The following is a 23,019-nucleotide window of genomic DNA, read 5'->3' on the forward strand; positions in this document are numbered from 1 at the left end:
CTTCCTTGGTTTTTGGAGAATAAAAGGCAAGTTTTTTTCTTCTTTTAATAAGCACATTTTATTTGATTTTTGAAATATTTCCTCCATACTGTATAAGGTAAATGTCCTATTCAAATGTATTTCTCCCTTTTCAAACACAGCAAATCTAATCCTCTTTCAACATACACATGAAAGTCATAGCATTTTATATACTAAAAACAATTCAAGGTTCTTTGCATCAGAAACAATCCTGCTTGAATCCACTTAAGTCATATAAATATTTAGCAAGGTCAGCAAGGATGCTTCTGAAATTCTTCCTTTCAATTATTTCTTAAGGTCAATAATCTAAAATCACGGTAAGTGTGATATATTTTTACAGCAAAAGATAAACGCATAAAGAAAAATAAAAGGAAAAATTAAAACTGCCTTATTCATGGGCTCTTGAGGTGCGAGGAAAATCTGAAGGTATCTAATAGTTTCTGCCTGAGAATTGAGTGTAATGGAAGAGCCAAAACTAGCAGAGAATGAGGAGGATGATCAAAGAACAAAGCGGTACAAGTTCTTGCACACAGTGATTCTTAAGCTTTGACTGAATTCTTGTATTTACAAAGAAAAGCCAGGGGTTGTGGGTATTTGGAATAGGGTGGAGAGACTTTGATTGCCTTGCATAGATATTGGGAAGAATTTGAGGAAGCCCTTTTGTTCTTGAGAGGAAGAGGACACAGAGGAGAGAAGGGAATAGAGAAGGGAAATAATGGGCAAGCAGCTGGAAGACTAGGAGAACTTTCAAGAACAGGTGTATCTAAGTTTTCTTTTAATCTAACCATACTGCTGAATCTCCCATTTGTTTAACCAAACCTCAGCTTGCCAAATACACAGAAGCCTTTGGTCTGATTAAAAAAAAAAAAAAAGACACACAGGTATATGTGTTATACACACACACATATATGTATTATGTATAAACACATGTACACGCATATATATGTGCATGTGAAGGGGAGGAAGTGTGTTTGAGTTCTTTTGGGGTCAATGCCACAGTGAAGAAGAGAAATGGCCAACCACAAAAAGGCAGACTGGAAAATAGGAATTGACTAGAAATACAAGACTGGATTCAAAGAAGACTATAAGAAATTAAGAAATTAAGTTCCCTGAGAATCTACGCAAATGCTAGAGAGGGCATTAGATCTCCCTACAGGGTGTGGAACATGGTTCAGGTGAATCCTAAGAAGATGTTAAGAGGCAAGAGTGCCCCAGCTAACACTCAAATTATACAAACATTTACATGATATGATTATCCCCAAACCCCAAGGTCTAAACACTCAACTAACTAGGGAATGGGTCATATTGATGACTCAAAATGAATTTATTCTATAAATAACATAATAGGAATTGATGGAAACAACTCAAGATGATTTGAAGAACCAGGAAACAGAGAAGCATAAAAATGTGGAATGGTAGCCTCTCAAATCATGATAGAAACAAGAATGAATCTATCAGGGCAACTGTGAAAATTAATAAATAACTAGACAAGCTTGGGCAGAAAAGGTTCAAACTGAAAAAAAATCTATATATTCTGTATGGCAATAAAAATAAATTAATACCATGTTATCATTTCACTGCATGTAGGCATATCATTTGTAAATACAGCTAGAAGCTGTAATTATAGAATACATCTCACATGGTTTTTAATATTTCATTAGTCTCCCCACTGGAAATCAACCACCTAGAAAAGAAATGCTTTCTCAATAGGTTAATATTAATTACTTAACAACCCTGACATCGATATTTATGGAATACTTATGAAACAGGCGTTCATGAAGTGGAAGCATGTTCATCCGTCTACTGGGAGGCTTACAGCATTTTTCAAAGTGTCAAATTCACTTTGTACTTTGCCTCTTTATGTTGTGAAAATTTGAAATTACTGTTGGTTTGAAGGCTCTTCAAAAGGCTCTTTTTTTGGCCCTAGCTGTGAAAAAAAAAAAATCAGGACAGATTAATCTGGTATTCTTTAAGTATGTCATTTCTTAATCTTGCAAAAGAGAGATGATAACTCGGCGAGGAAAAGAAACCCTATGGAGTAGTAGAAGCTAGGGAGGTAATAACATCAATGTATGACACAAAAGTAAAAGTTAAAGGCATCAACCAGCCTTAAGAGGAAATAGAGGAAGAAGGTGAGTAACTGATATGACTTAAAAAATATTACAAAAAGTGCCTCACCAGTAGAATAACTTAGTTGGAACCATGGAAGTGTGGTACCTGAGACTTTAGGCCCTGTGCCTGGCAATCATTCATTTGTTCGATCATTCTTTCAGCAGTGTATATTGAATCCCCACTCCGCCCTACCTTGGCCGGCATGCTGGGGCACAGCGACAAACAAAGACCAGTCCCTGTCCTTAGGAGCTCAGAGTCCAGTTGGAGAGACATACAAGTAAGAACAATTGTAGTTTTCTGTGCTAAGTGGCCACAAAGATAAATGAGAATAGGAATTCTAGGTAAGGAGTGATAACTTTGTGTGTAAATGTGTCTTGAGTATTAAATGCACAATTCAAAATATCTTTTCCCTTAGTACCTGACAGTTCTTTTCTAACTCATCATCATGTGAGAGCTTATGGGTAATAATGCAAACCGGTTTCAGTTCTGGCTCTACCTGCTACTGGCCCTCAGACCGCTAGCAAGTCCTGTGAGGCCTGGCAGCTTTGGTGGCCTCCTCTGTGAAATCAGAGCATTTGTCCTGATGATCTATATGCTATTTCTGACATTGACAGTCTGAGAAGCTTCATTTAAAATGCAAATGTTATCCTCAAAGAGTGATGCATGAAACTGATGGGGCTTTATTGTGCATTAGTTAATTAAATTTATTAACCAGTCACCTTGCAGAGCCCCGAGAAAAAGGCACACAGGTAGGATTCATCTTAAAAATGGGAGGAAGGGCCCCACATTTGGGTGGGTAAGGAAATAGGATCCCTTGGCAAATAGAAGTGTAGTTCAAGGCATTAGGCCTGTGGTGGATGTATCGGGGAGAAAGGAGAATTGCAGACAAAAATTTTAACACATAGGAAAGTGTTTTTTCAACTTTGTTTTCATAATAAAGCATTAGAACATGCATGTGTGTTGAAAGACTGTAGCAGCTCCACACTGTCTATACAGGAAGGTCTTGGGGTAACTGCTGGTGGAAAAGGGTTGCGTGGGAACTGTCTTCAGGGCACATTTGCATAACATTTGGACAAACCACTCTTAATTGGATTCTAGGTTTATTTAGGATGATGGATGTGTAGGGAAAGTGGGATGGGGCGGTGGTGGGGAGAATATATGGGACAGTTTAGAGCCAAGTGACCTCTTGACCCAAGACTGACCAAAGAAGAGGAAGAGGGAAATTGGGGATCCTCTCACTCTCCTTTGGAAAGTTCCCTCCAAATCACCACCCCTCTCAATCAATCCGCTCAACTTTCACCTCTCCACTGGCCACCTGGAAAGGCCCAATCACTGCACCTCAAGAGAACAGACTCGCCTGTTTTCCACCTGTGCTTACACACAAAGGCCCCCCTGCCCAGGTGTTTTAAAACTAACAGCCCTAACAAAAGGCAAATGTGAAGGCAGGTCTCATTCTGCCCTCACCACCTGCTTTTGTTCTTTTTGCATAACCAGGTTCTTATCACATTGATTTCTAAGGGTAGACAGTTTTACTGGGGATATAACCTAACTGTTGCATTATTTTTCTGAACCAAAGCGAGCTTGTTTCAGGGCCTTGCAAAAAGCCACATCAACCATGGATAGAATTAAGTTCTAGAGATCTGGCTGGCTGGCAGAAATGGAGGCTTGAGTGCAGGCTTGAGCAGAGCGGGGCAGAGTCCCCACCAATCCATTGCTCCAGTGTTGGTTGGTTTCACACATTCACAAGAGTGAAGAATGCTGCTTCACAGTGTTTCCATTTAACCTGATACAGGTTGGATTCAATCTGTCCTACGTAAATATCTGATAACCAGCAATTTAAAGTATTTGAAAGATGAAATGCCCCCCAAAAGTTCTTCATTTGAAAAAAACTAAAACTGCATGCACATCTAGTCATCTCTTTATACACAAACTACTCTTGTATGACTGATGTAGATATGAGTTTGCCTGTGATCATGCTCCCTGATTTCTCACATCTGGCAGAGTAAAGCTCCATAGAGTAAAACTGATCCTTGCATCTCTGGTCTGAGGCCAACCTTGATGCTTGTAACCTTGATTCCTATCTTCCCACCTCCTACAGACCTTGTATGATCAATTGTCCCTCGGGTCCCTATTCTAAGTCCTCAACCAACCTCTTCTCTACTCTTTGCTCCCCCTCAATCCATAACAATGCTTAAATCTCTTATATCTAAATAGAAACTGTTGGGGCACCTGAGTGGCTCAGTCAGTTGGGAGTTTGACTTTGGCTCAGGTCATGATCTCATAGCTGGTGGGTTCGAGCCCCATGTCGGGCTCTGTGCTGATGGCTCAGAACCTGGAGCCTGCTTCAGATTCTGTGTCTCCCTCTCTCTCTCTGCCTCTCCTCCACTCATGCTTTTTTTCTCTCTCTCTCTATTTCAAAACTAAATAAACATTAAAAAAAAGAGAGATTAGAGATTGTTTGATGGCAGTTACAGAAACTTTCCAATCCTCTATATTTGCCTAGAGTGTAGCATTTTTAAAAATGTACGTTGGCTCCTTTCATAAGCTCTCCAGGGCTTTAGAAGTGTTCAGCTTGCCCCGTAGTCTTTGCCTCGTTCCTACCATACAAATCCATCAAAGACTTGCCTTCAATAGGCACTTAAGTCCTCCAAAAAATGTGATAATTTAAGTAACTCTATTTGCAACTGTGCCATGGACTGTCAGTTCCCATTTTTCAGTGGGAACTCAGTCATGTCTGCCTTCAAATCCAACCGAATCAGATAACCACTTCCAAATCCTTGTTGAAAGTCTGTTGTCTATAAACACTTCTGGTTTCACAAACTATATATTAGTCAGGGCTGGATGTAGATGATGGAAAATATCCCAGGTATTTTAAACATTAAAGGCTTTTGTATAAGAAATTGGATGCTTTAAGAAACAGCTAGAAATGTTAGAGTAGCATCAATCAGGAGATCACCTGATTGATCATTGGTACTATTAAGTTCAATGTTCATGATAGATGCTACTCAGAGATCAGGTAGTTGGGGTTAGGAAGCCACTTCCTCTGTCACCATCGAAACTCTCTTGACACCCATAGAGGTGTTAACCAGGCACTGGATCTGCTTATCACTGCCCCTGACTGCTTTTTGACACTTCTGTTTTTATGAGCTTGCTTGTTAGCAGTAGGAAGATAGTCTGTTCCATATTTGCCATCCAAAGCTTTTGTGAGTGTCTTAATTGGCAGAACCTAAATTGCATATAGAATGCTAGCTGCAAAAGAGTCTGGGAGATGCCATTTTTAAGTTTCTAGGCTCTTCAAGGTAAGAATGGATGCTATCCAGTTTACTGAAAAACCAAACTTTTTTTTTTTGGCTTATGTAAATCAGTTTCTGTTGCTTCATACAAAATGGGAGATAAACTACAGTGAGGTGAAGAGTTCATGGAAATGAGGCTATATGAAAAGAAAAATAGTATACTCTTTTTAAAAAGTTTGTATATGAAGAGGAGAAATATGTGATAGTAATTAGTAGAAGAATTCAGAGGAAAGGGACAGTTTCTATTTAATTTTTTTAATATTTATTTATTTTTGAAGGAGAGAGAGAGACAGTGTGAGAGGGGAGGGGCAGAAGGAGAAAGAGACACAAAATCTGAAGCAGACTCCAGGCTCTGGACTGTCAGCACAGAGCCCAATGCAGGGCTCGAACTCACTGACTGCAAGATCATGACCTGAGCCAAAGTTGGACACTTAACCAACTGAGCCACCCAGGCACCCCAACAATCTCTAATCTCTTAAAGCCAACATGGAGGACATGTCCAAAAGTAAGCTGATCATGTGACTATTGAATCACAAATGAAATTGAATTTGTAGCCTCTCCCACTCTTTTATGGTCAAGACAGATTTTGATTAGGAAAGAATGGAACCCTGAGAACTGAGATGAGAACATTTGGATAAACTCCGATGAATATGGGGGCGCCTGGGTGGCTCAGCTTGTTGGGCATCTGACTTTGGCTCAGGTCATGATCTCACAGTTCGTGAGTTTGAGCCCTGCTTTGGGCTCTGTGCTGACAGCTCAGAGTCTAGAGCCTGCTTCAGATTCTGTGTCTCCCTCTCTCTCTGCCCATCCCCTACTTGCACTCTGTCTCTCAGAAATGAATAAATGTTTAAAAACTTTTTTTTAATTCAGATGAATATGAGTCTCTGGAGCCCTCAGTATACACTGAGCCTTACTTGGTAGAAGAGGCATTCCTTCCTTCCCACATGATAACGTTAGTTCTGTCTTCTTTGGACAGCCTGTGCTGTGCTTAACAGAGGTATCTACCTTCAAGGAAATGCCAGTAAATCCCATGTTTCACCATAGCCAGGGCCATATTCCACCATTTTCATTGTCTCTTGCCTTATTAAAAAAAGTCAAATACCATTATGCCTCAAGGAGACAAGTAGAGAGTTTACCATTTAATATTATGATTTCCTACTTATATCTATAGAAACCTGGGAAATATGTGTGATAATGGATTCAGACAGGGGAAGGACTAGATCAATGAGAAGTAATTATCAACATGGATGCATTTACTAGAGATTTTTAATTCAGTAATCTAATTCAAGAGAATGCATCTGTTTGTTCAGCTGATCAATTTAAATCTGGTTTCAACAGAGACCTACCCCAAGTGAGATTGAAATGTCACAATTCCTTGACATAATGTAGAGGAGGGGGAAATAAAAGACTTAGGGGAGATAACAGTGTTGAAATGAAATTACTATTTAGGACCTGTTCATTCACCATCTAACTATGTCTGCCAAGAGGGCCCAAAGAATGCTCCCTTAACTAAAACACAGAGAAATAGATCTTGTTGAAGTATGAATATCCTTTAAAACACTATAGTGGCTGCCCTATGTAGGAGATGCTGCTATTGAGATAGGTTTCCTGAGGGAGGAGCCAAGGTGGAGGAAGAGCATGGAAGGTTTTTTGCATCTCACGTCCATGAAATAGGTTTCCTGAAATCAGTGGTGATGATGTGATTCTGGAGTGGCAGAGGTCAAGTGGTAGTACTAACTGGTTACTATATAAGCAGCTGCAATCAGAATGATCTGACCTTCAAGAATGAGATTATTTATGACAGGATACCTGGGATTGAAGCAAATGGACAATGAAAAAGTCAAGAAAAATAATTTGGGAAATTCTAGCCCTGATTTGAGTTGCCTCAACAAAAAGTCAGATTACCTTACCCAATTCCCAGAGATGGATCCAGTTCACAGATGAGCTTATTGAATATAGAAGCAAGGTAACCCTGAGCAAGGACCCTGTGACATTGTCTGAAGCATCACCTGCAAATTTCTCCTTTGTCCCCTTAAATAAACCAAAGCCAATTGCCAGAGTAACTGTGAACTGGGAAAAGGGAAATACCCAGACTTTGGGGTATAAACGGACACCAGTTCTTAGCATTAATCTTTAGGGACACAAAAGGCAGCTGTGATCCACTAGTAAGAGTAAGGACTTAGGAGGGTCAAGTGATACATGCAGTTTTGGCTGGAATCCATTTTGCAATGGGCCAAGAATGCCCATGAACCCATTCTGTGGTTATTTTCCCATTCCAGAAGACAAAGTTGTAATAACACTTCAGCAAGTAGTAGATTATCCACATTTATTCTCTTGTCATGAAGGGAAAGGACAAATGAAGCGAGGCAAATAGTGAATCAAAAACAATATCATATCCGTGGGGGAATTACACACTAATATCACCATCAAAGACCTGAGGGTCTCACCTGTAGCTCACTACACTCTGCATTTCTTGAACTGCAACTCCTCTGCTATTCCTGAAAAAACTCAATTCTGGTAATTCAGGGAGGAAAAAAAAAAAAAACTTGAAAGAGGAAGATGGTGCTGGCAGGGGCAGCATAGTTTGGAATCTTGTTGAATCCCCACATAAAAATATACAGGGGGGCCCTGAGTGGCTCAGTAGGTTGAGCATCTGACTTCAGCTCAGGTCATGATCTCACAGTTCATGAGTTCAAGCCCCACATCCTGCTCTCTGCTGTCAGCACATGCCTGCTTCGGATCCTCTGTTCTTCTCTCTCTCTCTGCACCTCCACCACTCATGCTTTCTCTCTCAAAAATAAATAAACATTAAAAAATATATATATATATACACAACAATTTATATATGATCAATATTTATAATAAAACTAGATGATAAGCTATCCCCACAAACCCCAAACTACAAATGGGTGGAGGAAAAAACAACAGTAACTTGAACTCATGTCATCTGTTTGAGAAATCAGAGACATGAAACAATGCAACTGATGGACAGAAACCTGTCAAGAAGGCAACAGAAACTGAAAAAAGTACAGCTGGTCAGTTTGAGAAAGGAGCAGAAACTCCAATAGTGGGTGAGTGTACAGGGCCAAGAACAAGTCCTAAAAGGGGCTGGAGTTGTCTAATCCCTTGGAACTCAAGACAGACCTCCACAGGAGAAATTGTTGCCATAGCATCACATCTGAGTAGGCTAGGACCAACAGAAATGAGTGTAAAGGAAAGCCTAGGTCAAAGTGTGGGAGGGCGAAAAAGCCAGAAACTCTCAGAAACCAGACCAACACATTTTAAAACATTACGTGAAAACAACAGGGGCGGTTCAGTGGGTTAACTGGCTGACTGTTGGTTTCAGCTCAGGTCCTGATCTCGGAGTTCGTGAGTTCGAGCCCCACGTGGAGCTCTTTGCTGACAGATTCTCTCTCTCTCTCTCTCTCTCTCTCTCTCTCTCTCTCTCTCTTAAAATAAATAAACTTAAAAAAAAAAAAAAGAAAACACCAGAAGAGGGTGCTGTGTAAAGTTAGAGGACCTCTCTGAAACAAGCCTCTTTCTAAAACTGCATTAAAAGCCAATTTATACTAAAATGAGTAAGGAAAAAGTATCAAAATCAAGTCCCATAAAATGATACTATATGAAAAAAAAAAGAAAGGAAAAGGAGCAGAATGATATCCCTACAGGCAATGAAAGAACACCTGAAAGCCATGCTCAAAGACAAATCAAAACTCTAATGTACCATTTCAAAATGAGGTAAAAGATATTCAGAAAATAACATAATATAAGGAAAAATAACAAAAGTCAGAATTAGGAAAACCCAGAAGTGATGTGACAGAACTCAAGAAAGAATTACCAATAAAGGGCAACAAAAAAAATTTTTTTTTAAATAAAGATCACTGTTGGAGAAAAGTAAGAGCAAATAAATACAAGTGAAACCTTTAAAAATGGAGGGCAAAAAGAAGGAAAATTTTTAAATTCAAAAAGAAATGAGAAAAAAAAAGTCAAGAGAAATGGATAAATACTGACAATAAGCAAAGAAAATCCAATATATGGATAATAGGAGTCCCTGAAGAAACCCAAAGCAGAGGAACAGACCAAATACTAGAATCTTTCCTGAAAAAAAACCAAAAATATTTGAAATTACATATCGAAAGGATACACAGTATGCTTGAGAAAAGAAACCTAAAATGGTCATGCTATTTATAAAGTTACTGTCCCTCTTTTATAATAAATTCTCCCCATTCTAATTATTGGAATGTTTTCTATCTCCTAACCGGACCCTGATCCAGAAATTGGTACCAGGAGTGGTCCCAGGAAATAGACCCTCAAAGATTGAATCAAAGATTGATTTGGTGATGTCCTCGCTCTGGAACAGAGTGCAGAACTCTTTGCCAATGGAAAATGTTAGGTAATCCGTGGCCTGCAGTGGCATTCACAGCTAATGAAATTATCATCTGTGGTTGATTATAATGAAGTATCTACACAAGCACCAAGACATATTCTAGCAAAATTACTGAGCTTTAAGGAAAAATATATTTCAGGCTTCGGGGCTTGAAAAGCACACGTGACTTACAAGGAAAAAAATATATATTATCATCAATTTTTCAACAGCCATATTTTATGCCAGGAGAAAATAAAGCAACATACTTAAAATGCTTGAAGTAAGAAAAGGTGAGCCAAAGATTTTATACACAGCAAAACTGACCTACAAATATAAAAGGTGCAGACAAATTATTGTCAACCTACAAGAATTCAAGGAGTATTGTTCCCATGAGTCCTTCCCAAGAGATCTACTTAGAGCTGAGCTGACCAGTATGGTAGTCACTAGCTGCGTGTTGCCATTTAAATTTCAATTTTAATGAATTAAATTAAGTAAAGTTAAAAATTCAATTCTTTAATCAAACTAGCTATATTTCAAGTTCTCAAAAACAAATACAGCTAGTGGTATCATGCTGGATAGTTCAGATATAGAACATTTTCATCATCACAGAAAATTCTATGGGATAGTACTGGCTTAAGCCAATGAGCTTCAGAGAACTGAATGACTGGAGAATCATCAACATAAAGACTGATGGTCTTTAATATATACTTAATTGAATAGCAAAGACTAAATGAGGATTAAAAGGCTGATAGTATACAAAAGCTGCATAATTTGAAAATTGACATATAGTAAAACCATTAAAAATGGGGGAGATGGATTTACAAAATAAAAATATTTTAAAATTATACTTTGAATAATCATAATCGGTGGTGGTATTTGCACTGTTAATCTGAGACCAATGTAATTGTAATGAGGGACGAAACAAACGAATAATTGTGGGATATTCTAATTCTATCATGTCCTTGCAAACCAGATTCTCACTGTGGAAGAAAGAAGATACAGACGTAATATAGAAGAAGTCAAGTAAAAAATCCTGTAGGCTGAATTTAAACTGGAAATGTTAGTATGAACAAGAACCCATGATCAGTAATCACAGGTACCCCTAGGGCCCATATTCCTCATTTAAAAAAACAAACAGGGATTTTTGGAGAAATGACTGGATCTAGGTCTAGGTAAAGATTTACAAGATGTTCCTGGAACATCTTAACATAACAGATACCAAGGAAGCTATCAAAGACCACTGGGGTCATGTCAAAAAGATTCAGGAGCTGAGGCACCTGGGTGGCTCTGTCCGTTAAGCATTCGACTCTTGGTTTTGGCTCAGGTCATGATCTCATGGTTGGTGAGTTTGAGCCCTGCGTTGGGCTTTGTGCTGACAGTATGGAGCCTGTTTAGGATTCTCTCTCTCCCTCTCTCTCTGCACTTCCACTACTCGTGCTCACCTGTACTTGTACTCTCTCTCTCAAAATAAAATAAACTTAAAAAAAAAAAGATGCTAAGGTGGTGATTTTTAACATAGTTCCATTCGATTCACCACTATGGCCAAGGCAGAAGATGTATGGGCTTTGGAGAATGCCAGTGGATTCTCTTACATTTAGTCATGTAAACAGCACTTGAATTGCAACTGCATTTTCAAATATGGTCTCTTTACTACAGCAAATCAACCCAGACCCTGGCACTTGGTATGCAGTTATCAATCTGATAAATACTTGTTTCTCCACACCAATAAGCAGAGAATACCAGAAGAGTTTGCTTTCTCATCTGTCAGGAAAGCAATTCACCTGTACTCTTTTACCTCATGGCTGCGGCAGCTCTGACTGTCTGTAAAAATGTAGTCAACAGGACACTGATTGCCTCACCATTCCACAGGATTTCATGGTAGTTCAGTACATTGATGATATCGTATTCTTAAGACATAGTAAATAAGAAGCAGCTGTAGTCTTAGACTCCTTGATAAAACACATGTGCCTAAAAGAGTGTGAGATAAACCTCATAAAATCCCAAGGCTCTGCCACCTCAGTACAGAGATGCTTAGAAGGTCCCTTAGGGTTTGGGAGGCAATTCATACCACATTGGGATAAACTCCTGGACACATGTACCAAATAACACCTAAGGACTGTCAACTTTGATTAGGTCCTGGAGCCAGCAGCAATTCTCCAGCTGGTCCAAGATGCAAAGCAAGCAACTTGGACATATGATCTAGCAGAATCATGGTGCTCAGCGTATGACTGATGAGGATGCTGGACAAACAGCTCCAATAGAAGAATCAAGATACAAGCCCTGGGGGTGTGGAGCAAAGCTCTGCACTCTTCTATGAATACATAGTCTCTTTTTAAGAAACATCTCCCGGCTGGTAGAGACTGATTGCTTAGTCACGGGACACCGAGGGATCATGTGACCTGAGCTGCCCATTATCAACTGTGTGTTACCCAACACATCAAGCTATAAAATTGGGTATGTGTAGCAACACTCCAAAATCAAACGGAAGTGTTAAATATGAGATTGTACTGAAACAGCTGGCAAAGGCTACACAGGCAGGTCATTTGTGTTCCCAGCACATCTACTCCAGTGGCACCATCACCTCTTCTTTCACTCATTTTAATAGCTTTGTAGGGAGTTGCTTATCAAAAGTGACCTGAAGAAGCTAAATAAATAAATTAATAAATATCTGCAGAAATAGGCACTGGTTAAAAGTAGACGGCAGGAACAGTATGCCCTGCTTCAGGGTGACTCCTGAAGGACCGTAGAGAAAGGTAATTCTTTCTGTAGGCAGAGCCTCAAGCAGTACATATGCTGTCCCCTTCCTGAAAGGAAACAGAAAAGGTACAGATCTACAGAGATGTGTGGGTAGTACCAAATGGTTTAGCTAGAAGGCCATAGACTTGGAAGGAACTAGATTGAAGGGTTGGGGACAGGGATCAATGGGAGAGAGTTGTGAGGTTGGATCTCACACAATGACCCCAGAGCGTGAGGATATTTGTGTCATGCGTGGACGCTCATTGGATGGCACCCGCTGCAGAGGAGGCTCTCCATAACAGTAGGAAAATGATCTGTGAATATCAGTCCGCATCTTTCCTAATAATGCCAGAGCTGGCTCAGTGTGTTCACAAATAAAGTAAGGGACCACAGTGGCAGAAATGGTTGTTATTTACAGACTCAATAACAGAGTAAGATTTCTCTCCTCACCATGTTGGATCTGGATGGCACCGCTGCTGAGTGCTCACTCTTCCAACAGCAGGGACCCCAGCTTAGCTCCCTATCTGATACCTGGGGAGACCAGATAGGTACCTGGTGGCAGAATAATTGGACCATGCCCACAATGGAGGGGGCAATGATTTGTCCTCACTGGAACAGAAATCTGTCCTATGTATATAGTTCTACCTTTCTTGTCTGCAGGGAAGTATCATCACTATACTCTCTCTTAAGAAGAATAATCAGGGGTACCTGGTGACTCAGCCAGTTGAGCATCCAACTCCTGGTTTCATCACAGGTGGTGATCTTGCAGTTCATGGGATCAAGCCCCCCCATTGGGATCTTCTCTGGCAGCTCCAAGCCTGCTTGGGATTCTCTCTCTCTCACTTGTACTGTCTCTGCCCTTCCCCCACTTGTACTGTCTCTGTCTCTCTCAAAATAAATAAACTTAAAAAAAGAAAAAGAAGAATCAGATAATGATATATGGGGGAGGGATTAGATATAGAAAGACCAAGTAAAATGTACCATTAAAAAAACCCAAAAGCTACTTGAGTTTAGGTTATATCTGTCATGATCTACCATAGTCCCTATAATTCTCCTGCTGTGGCACTTCTCATGCTTCTTTATAATGAAAACTCATGAGAGCAGGGCAGGATCTGTTTCACTCTCTCCCTCATATCTCCAACCCTAGCACTGTGCCTGGGACATAACAGAGCTCAACAGATACATGTTGAATGTTTGTTGAATGTGTTCTACATTTTAATATTTATCATAATGCTTTGAAAATATTTTGGTCAAAGTAGGTGCTTAACAGACATTTGTTAAAGGAAAACAAAATATGATCATTTAGGTCAGAACTCAGGAAACTACAGCATGTGGGCCAAATCTGGCCTGCCAACGGATTTTTATGGCCTATGAACTAACAATAGTTTTTACATTTTTAAAGCGTTATGAAAAATGAAAAGAATAATAATATTTCATGACACAATCCAATTAAAAATGGGCAGAGGATCTGAACAGACATTTTTCTAAAGACATACAGATGGCCAACAGACACATGAAAAGATGCGTCACCATCACCAATCATCAGGGAAATGCAACTCAAAACCACAGTGAGATATTACCTTACACCTGTCGGAATGGCTAGTATAGAAAGAAAAAGAAGAAACAAGTGTTGGAGAGGTTGTGGGAAAAGGGAATCTTCATACACAGTTGGTGGAGATGTGAACTGGTGAAGCCAGTATGAAAAACAGTACAGACCTTCCTCAAAAACTTAAAAATAGAATTACTATATGATCCAGCTATTTGACTTCTGTGTGTGTACTTAGCTGAAGAAAATGAAAACGCTAATTCTAGATGATATATGCACCACTGTGTTCATTGCAGTATTGTTTATAATGGTCAAACTGTGGAAACAACCTAAGTGTCCATCAGTAGATAAGTGGGCAAAGAAGGTGTGAGATCTATATCTATAGATAGATATCTTTATGCATATATATATGTTATATATGCCATTAAAAAGAATTCGATCTTTGTGCTTATGACAATATGGATGGACCTTAAGAGTATTTTTCTAAGTGAAATAAGTCAGATAAAGACAAATATGGTATGATTTTCTTTATTTGTGGAATCTAAAAAACAAAATAAACAAACAAGCAAAACAAAACAAAACTCATAGATACAGAGAATATGCTAGTGGCTATCAGAGTGAAAGGGGCTTGTGGGATAGGTGAAATGGTTGAAGAGGGTCATTTATATGGTGACAGATGGAGCTAGGCTTAATTGTAGTGATTACTTTGTAGTGTATACAAATATTGAATTATGTTGTGCACATAACTAAAACTAATATAATGTCATATGCCAATTTTACCTAAATACATACATACATACATATATACATTCGCCAATAAAGAGAGTGAGCTCATGAAACCGTAGGCTCCCACTCTCCATCTCAATTAAAACAGAACCTCAGAGCCATGCACTCTCTTTCTCTCCCTACCCAGGGCCTTTCTGTGTGGCCCTGGTTTGCTATGCAATCTCTAGGTCTTGTAAGTAATAAACCATTATTTTTTCAAAGCTTCCTGATGGTTGTTGCCAAAGGGTATCTTATATTCTTAACAAGAACCACAAGGGCTGGTACTGCCACAACATTGGTTATTGATAGGCTGTGACTGGCACAAAACACTAGCCCTTTACAGGAAAAGCTCACCAACTCCTACACCAGACCTTCCAAAGCACAGAACATAACCATTTTTAAGACAATGGTTAATATGGTGCTGCCTCCTTCCTTTGCAGAGCACTACTCCTGCACTTCAACTCCACCTAAAAATATCAAACTGTATTTTTTATATTATGGCTTCTGGGTGAGGTTTAGTGAGAGACTTGTCCACACCCTTAGGCCCTTTTTGCCATGTTGGAAACAAGAAGATATATAGTAGCCAAGGTAGATGGATACAGAGAGGTAGGAGAAAAAGACCGTCAGAGGAAAAGCGGGAGGCCACACTTCGGCACACTGAATCCATAAAGGAAATTTTACTTCTGTCAGCATCATTTAAACAATGTAATGTTGTCTTTCCCAAAGCTTGGAACTACTTTCACTACAGTAAAGTGTTCATTGTAATTATTGAGAAAATTGTTGTCTTAAAACTGATGTTTACTATAGGGTTTGACCTGCATTTGGTGAAGCTAGATTTTAAAATAAGACATTGAAGTTTATGAAGGAAACATCAACTTTTCCCAAGGAGAGAAACTGAAGAATTTCTTTTTATTTTTTAATTTTTTTAATTTTTAAATTTTTTAATTTTTCTAGGAAATCAGCCTTTATACCTTTTTCAATGGTATCCAGTTCAGATTTGTAATGGATAATTGTAGGTTGTTAGCACTTGATACAGGTTGTGCTCATGTGTTATTTCTAAAAAGTCAAGGTTAAAGTAACTTCAGAAATAAGATTTTTCTAAATTTCCTTTAACATTTTGCATACAGAAGTGGTAAGTTAGTTACAGAGTGAAAATGTATTACATATACAGTAATTACAGAGAAAATAAATGATCAATTTCTTCAAAGTCACAATTGATGCACTCTTTATTTGATGAAGACATCAGCTTTGAAGCTTTTGCTTAAAAAAACAACAACGACACAATCATTTGAAAAAGTTCACATGCTATTTGGAACAGATTACTCTAATTTTTAGAGCAGAACCAATTTTAAACTTTAAATGCAAGAATTTTTTCAAACTATTGTGGCTTTCTAGGAAATAGATTTAAAAATTTTTTGTGAATTTTATTTTATTTCATTTTATTTTATTTTTTAATTTACATCCAAATTAGGTAGCATATAGTGCAACAATGATTTCAGGAGTAGATTCCTTAGTGCCCCTTACCCATTTAGCGCATCCCCCCTCCCATAACCTCTCCAGTAACCCTCACTTTGTTCTCCATATGTAAGAGTCTCTTCTGTTTTGTCCCCCTCCCTGTTTTTATATTACTTTTGTTTCCCTTCCCTTATGTTCATCTGTTTTGTCTCTTAAAGTCCTCATATGAGTGAAGCCATTTGATATTTGTCTTTCTCTAATTTCACTTAGCATAATATCCTCTAGTTCCATCCACATAGTTGCAAATGGCAAGATTTAATTCTTTTTGATTGCTGAGTAATATTCCAGTGTGTGTGTGTGTGTGTGTGTGTGTGTGTGTGTGTGTGTGTATGTGATATATATATATATATATATATATATATATATATATATATATATATATATATATATCTTCTTTATCCATTCATCCATCGATGGACATTTGGGTTCTTTCCACACTTTGGCTATTGTTGATAGTGCTGCTATAAACATGGGGGTGCATGTGCTCCTTTGAAACAGCACACCTGTATCCCGTGGACAAATGCCTAGTAGTGCAATTGCTGGGTCGTAGGGTAGTTCTATTTTTAATTTTTTGAGGAACCTCCATGCTGTTTTCCAGAGTGGGTGCACCAGCTTGCATTCCCACCAACAATGCAAAAGAGATCCTCTTTCTCCACATCCTCGCCAACACCTGTTGTTGCCTGAGTTGTTAATGTGAGCCATTCTGACAGGTGTGAGGTGGTATCTCATTGTGGTTTGGATTTGTATTTTCTGATGATGAGTGAAGTTGAGCATTTTTTCATGTGTCAGTTTGCCATCTGGATGTCTTCTTTGGAGAAGTGTCTATTCATGTGTTTTGCCCATTTCTTCACTGGATTATTTGTTTTTGGGGTGTTGAGTTTGCTAAGTTCTTTATAGATTTTGGATACTAACCTTTATCTGATATGTTGTTTGCAAATATCTTCTCTCATTCTGTCGGTTGCCTTTTAGTTTTGCTGATTGTTTCCTTTGCTGTACAGAAGCTTTTTATTTTAATGAAGTCCCAGTAGTTCATTTTTGCTTTTGTTTCCCTTGCCTCCAGAGATGTGTTGAGTAAGAAGTTGCTGTGACCAAGATCAAAGAGATTTTTGTCTGCTTTTTCCTCAAGGATTTTGGTGGCTTCCTGTCTTACATTGATGTCTTTCATCCATTTTGAGTTTATTTTTGTGTATGGTGTAAGAAAGTGGTCCAGATTTATTCTTCTGCATGTTGCTGTCCAGTTTTCCCAGCACCACTTGCTGAAAAGACTGTCTTTATTCCTTTGGATATTCTTTCCTGCTTTGTCAAAGATTAGTTGGCCATACTTTTGTGGATCCATTTCTGGGTTCTCTATTCTGTTCCACTGATCTGAGTGTCTGTTCTTGTGCCAGTACCATACTGTCTTCATGATTACAGCTTTGTAATACGGCTTGAAGTCTGGAAGAATTTCTTTTCCTGAAATGATTATTTCATTAAATTGGAAACGTTGATATAATTTTGTTAACTTTTTCAACATTTTCTATAAAACATACCACTGCATTTTGTCTACTATTCATCTGGAATAACCATGTGCTAGTAACTGACTTCCCTTTAGTTTTTGCTTTATGTATTCTTTATCATTTAACTTTATTACAGGCAGGCAGAGCCTGGTCCCTGTTAGAATGACAAGAACTTTTCTTTAATTACTGTACAAAGACAGTAGTAGTATTCTGGCAGATCCTGTGCTATTCAATCAAGCAAGTTTCAATAAAAAAAAAGCTGATTTGCCAAAATCAGACATTTGTTAAGTGAAAAAAATTATGTAGGCACTTATTAGCATAAGTGCCTACAGTGACATTCTATTTTTTGAGGTTTACAGCTCTCAGGGAGCGCGTGTTGCTGGAAGTTCTATTTAGAAATTACGTAAGGATTACGATACTCGCATCTACCTGATAGAGGAAAACGAGAAAGGCAAGTGGGTCATTTTAGAAATCACAACTTTTAAGCTAATTGCAATTTCTAAAGTAAACCTAATGGTACTGCAGAGAGCAAGAACGTCTCTAATCTAATCTTGGCAGCATTGTGATTTCAAACTGCTAAGCCACACAGTATATTCACTTTTCCTTTGTGTGGGATGCCTATTAACCCTCACCAAGGATCTTTCTCTGTGCCTTGGTTATGTATTGCAGCATTCATGATTGATGAATTGTTGTCAAAGACAGACTCAGGCCCTTGCTTTTTACCAAAAGAACTTTTTACGGAACACAAATGTTTTTCTGAGGGAGAAATGTAGATTTGGTTTCATGCTTTCTTGGTAAGAGATTAAGGAGGATGGTCTAATAGAAACAGGGAATGAGAGCAAACTTGAGAAAGCAATCGCAAGTAATTGGCTTGAATAAGGGTAAATATGTGAACATCTTTCTGGACTTACAACTGTCTTCTGAGGAAAAAGCCAATGCTACTGATTGTTTTTCAGAAGTTAAGATGGCTATCACCCAATTGTTTTGCCTTTTACTTAGAACATTAGAAGGAGGGGGCTCCTGGGTGACTCAGTTGGTTAAGTGTGCAGCTTTAGCTCAGGTCATGATCTCACAGTTCATGAGTTCGAGCCCTGCTTTGGGCTCTGTGCTGATAGCTCAGAGCCTGGAGTCTGCTTTGGATTCTGTGTCTCCCTCACTCTCTGCCCCTCTCCCGCTCATACTCTGTCTCTGCCTGTCTCTCAAAAATAAATAAACATTAAAAAAAAAATAAAAAAAAAAAGAACATTAGAAGGAAATACTTACAACCCAATCCAAAATGTCACTTCTAAAGAAAAATTGTGTTCGTATGCCCATGATGACCACAAAGCACAGCAAAATTTTCCTTTTTTTCTATCCTTTCAAAACTGTTAAGACAATTTCTTGATTTCTGTCCCCACACCTCCAGAAACCTTACTCCTCTATGAATCCTTGTGATCTCATCTACAACATAGATGAGCAATCCTTATTGAGTCCATCTCAACACATGAGAAGACTTGCAACTTACAGGTACTTCTCTGTAACAATATGTACATCCTCCTGATTCAAGTGTATCAAAGTATGTCAGCACTTAGTTGATAAAACTCATGAAAACTGTGCTTTAATAAGAGGTAGTCTATCATTGCTCCCAAAGAGAGAATAAAGAATACATAAGAAACAAAGACAAAAAAGCCAATGGAAATAGGAAAAAAATTATTGTTATTTCTAGGCAGTAGGTATTTCTGATGTTTTGTCTAGTTTTCTGTATTTGGAATGCTTCATAATTTTTTAATGGCTTTTCTCAAGAAAAATAAAGCTAAAGAAGTTCCCAGGTACTCAAATTCTAACTGAAGAAATGGAAAGGAAGAGGAGAAATTGCACAGCATTTTTCTTTTTCAGGGGCAGCAAGTTGAAGAAAACTCTGAACTGCTGTTGCATCGGAGGGACGGTGATCGAGGGGGTCCCTGGGAGCAATATTCTTATTCCACTGAAGGAGGTGAGCCAAGATACTTATAAGCTCTAGAGAACCTTTAACACAGGAAGCTATTTATCATAACAAGGTTGGTTGATACTGTTCCCATACTGAACCAATTAGGTTTGCCTATTTCGTCATACTTCATAACTTGGGATGATAGGTTTCCAAGTATGGTACAGTGTAGTAATTGAATTTTGATCAAACACACATGGCCCATAACCCAGTATGTGAAATTTTCAGAACAGTTCACAGCTTTTAAATATCCAGTCAACATGTTGCCAAAAGTACAGGATGTACTTGATGCAAGGGGGAGAGAAAGGGGAGGGCTGACTCTTGGTAGAGCTGTAAAACAAATATTTTTGTTCTTGTTCTCTTCTTATTTTTCAAATAGCAGTGGAGAAAGGCCGTGGGATATCATATCATAACTCAAGTCTTCCCCTTGCTTGTTCCATGCGCATAAACATCTTTGAGTCTCATTTCAGATATTTCAGATTACCTTTTTTTTTTTTTTTTTGCATGAAACTATTTTCATGTCACAGGACTGTTACACATGACCTGCTAGCATTTCTCGTTGCAGAATTATCTAAAGAGTATTTTTTGACTACCTACCATATGTTAGACACTGGATCTATAGGTTAACTCTTTTAAATAAAGAGATATAATCCCTGCTTTCATGTGATCAACTGTGGATGGAGAGACAGGCATAAAATAATGAAAACATCAATAGTTTTATAACTATAACCTGTGATAATTAACATGAAGAAAAAGTAGAGGGGCACCTGAGTGGCTCAGTTGGTTAAGCGTCCAACTTCGGCTAAGGTCATGATCTTGCAGTTCGTGAGTTCCAGCCCCGTGTCCGGCTCTGTGCTGACAGCTCAGAGCCTGGAGCCTGCTTCGGATTCTGTGTCTCCCTCTCTCTCTGCCCCTCCCCTACTCATGCTCTGTCTGTCTCTCTGTCTCTCAAAGAATGAGTAAATGTTAAAAAAAATTTTTTTAAAGAAAAAGTAGAGCATCAGGAAGGACAAAAATGGGGGTCTGATTTATCCAAGAGAGATGGAGAGGGGAAGAGAAGCAGGGAACACATCTCCAAGAAAGGACCATTGAAATTCATCCTTGAAAGATGAGAAGCAATCCAAGAGAGTGGATACATATTCCCAGGAGAAGTAAGCATATAGATAAACCTTGAAGTAGACAAGACTTTGGCAAATTCAAGGATCTGAAGGCTAGTATATTCAGTGAAAAAGAAGCTAAAAAGATAGGCAAGAGACAGATCAAACTTTGCCATGTAAACGATTATGCTAAGATTATAGAAGGATTGTTCAGCCATTCAAAGGTGGTAGGTCAGGGAGTGACATAATGGGAAGCAGGCAAGACAAGAAGCAGAAAGGCTAACTAGAACACCTTGACTATTGTCCAGATCAAAAATACTAGTGGCTTCGAATGGAGCAATGGCAGAGGTGAAGAGCAGTGGACACCTGTGAGCTATATTTTGGAAAAGTGACATAACTTAGTGATAACTGGACCTGGGAAGTGAGGGAGAGGAAGCCCAAGGAAATCTTCAGGTTTGTGGCTTCAGCAGCTTAATGAATAAAGTCTAGTAAATACTAACCTGTTAGCATAACTCGTAAGAGTACCCCACAGGGATAGAACTACATCACTCTCACAAGCTCCCATGTCTGTAGTGATACTCTGCTCTCATCAGATTTTAAGGAACAGATGCCTTAATCAGATGGTGGGGATACAGAGAAATTTTCCACCTACATGTACATCAAACTGTTTAAAAAATACTTTTTAATGTTTATTTATTTTTGAGGTGGGGGGAGGGGCAGAGAGAAAGGGAGGCACAGAAAGTGAAGCAGGCTCCAGGCTCTGAGCTGTCAGCACAAAGCTCAACGCTATGCGGGGCTCGAACAAACGGGATGAGAGATCGTGACGTGATCGAAAGTTGGACACTCAATCAGTTGAGCCACCCAGGCGCCCCCACACCAAACTTTTCTTACCATAAGCAGGAGAATGTCTCTGAGATATGAAAATCAGACTTTAACATAAACTTAAAATATTTACTCTCACCTCTACAGACACGGTCATAGATGTCTGGCAGTGGAACTAGGAGAATCTGGAAAAAAAAATTGCTCCTTTGAAAATATTTGAAAACCAAGTTTATTTCTTTATTCATTCAATAGATTTTCCTGAATGTTTTTAGTGTGGAGCATATGAGGTAAATAAGATGTGTTCCCTGCCTTTGCAAAGAGTATATTCTATCAGGGGAGAAAGAGGCATTAAAAAAAAAAATGTCTAATACAGTGCAGCATGTTATATAGATCAAGTAATAGAGTTATATTTAGCAGATGATAGGATTATTAATTTTACGGGGGGGGTGGGGGATAGGCACATGGGCGTGGCTACGAAGGCCTTCAGAGAGGTTGCATTTGAGATAAGTCTTGAAGGATAGACCAGAGTTTGCTAAGCAAAGAAGAGGATGGGGGAGATATTCCAAGAGAAGGCAACAGCACAAGCCAAGATATGAGAGTCCCAAAGAGCACTGGGTACTCGGGACTAGAGACCTCAGGGTGTCTGGTCCAAGTTGGAAAAGTCACCCTTCCATTCTGAAGTCTGAAAAACACTACCAGTCTAGTCTGACTTACCTGCTATCACTTGAGCCAGACAGGGAATTCTAATTTGGGTGGGCCCAAATCAGCAAAAACCTCTTCACTTCATGTGACTACTGCCTGAATATTGCCTGTGTTCATGCAAGTTTGAGGTTGACCTATTGAAATGGGCGGTCCTCCCTCCCACAGTCAAAATCAGTCCAACAGCTTGGCCAAGGCCACAGGACCCAGCTTTTAATATAGCTAGAAAGAGGCAGCAGTGGCCCAAGGTAATGCTTATGTGGCCTGGAGAGTGCAGATAATAGGATGATCCTGACACTTAGTCTGGCAAACCGGTGCAGCTGCCCTCATACAGCAGTCAGGCATAGTGAATGACCGCCACCAAAAAAAATAAATAAATACAGTATGTGTGTGCATGTGTGTGTGCATGTGTACGTGTGTGATCTTTACATTTGTTTTTAATAGCTATTCAGACAGTCCTTAGAGAGGGAGTTGGCAGCTTCAGCTGGAGGCTGCTCCCCCACCTGTCTCCAGGCACTGCAAACACAGCTGTGTAAGGAGACAGCCAAAGCTTCCAAGGAAAGACAGGGTACAATCCAGGGGGTGGGGGGA

General features: G+C 39.1%; 1 protein-coding gene across 8 annotated transcripts in view; it reads right to left on the reverse strand.

Annotated features, from left to right (window-relative positions):
* TM2D1 (TM2 domain containing 1) overlaps positions 1 to 23,019 on the reverse strand; it is a 129,178-nt gene that overhangs the window by 21,703 nt on the left and 84,456 nt on the right. For 2 of the 8 annotated variants that reach the window (XM_045035936.1, XR_006584349.1), the window contains one exon: positions 21,868 to 21,914. The exons of the other annotated variants lie outside the window; for them this stretch is intronic. The gene's annotated coding sequence lies outside the window, so the exon portion shown is untranslated. Of the gene's footprint in view, positions 1 to 21,867; positions 21,915 to 23,019 lie in introns of those variants that run through there. 8 annotated transcript variants of the gene reach the window in all.

Source organism: Felis catus, chromosome C1 (assembly GCF_018350175.1).
Source record: "Felis catus isolate Fca126 chromosome C1, F.catus_Fca126_mat1.0, whole genome shotgun sequence".
Classification (NCBI taxonomy): Eukaryota; Metazoa; Chordata; class Mammalia; order Carnivora; family Felidae; genus Felis; species Felis catus.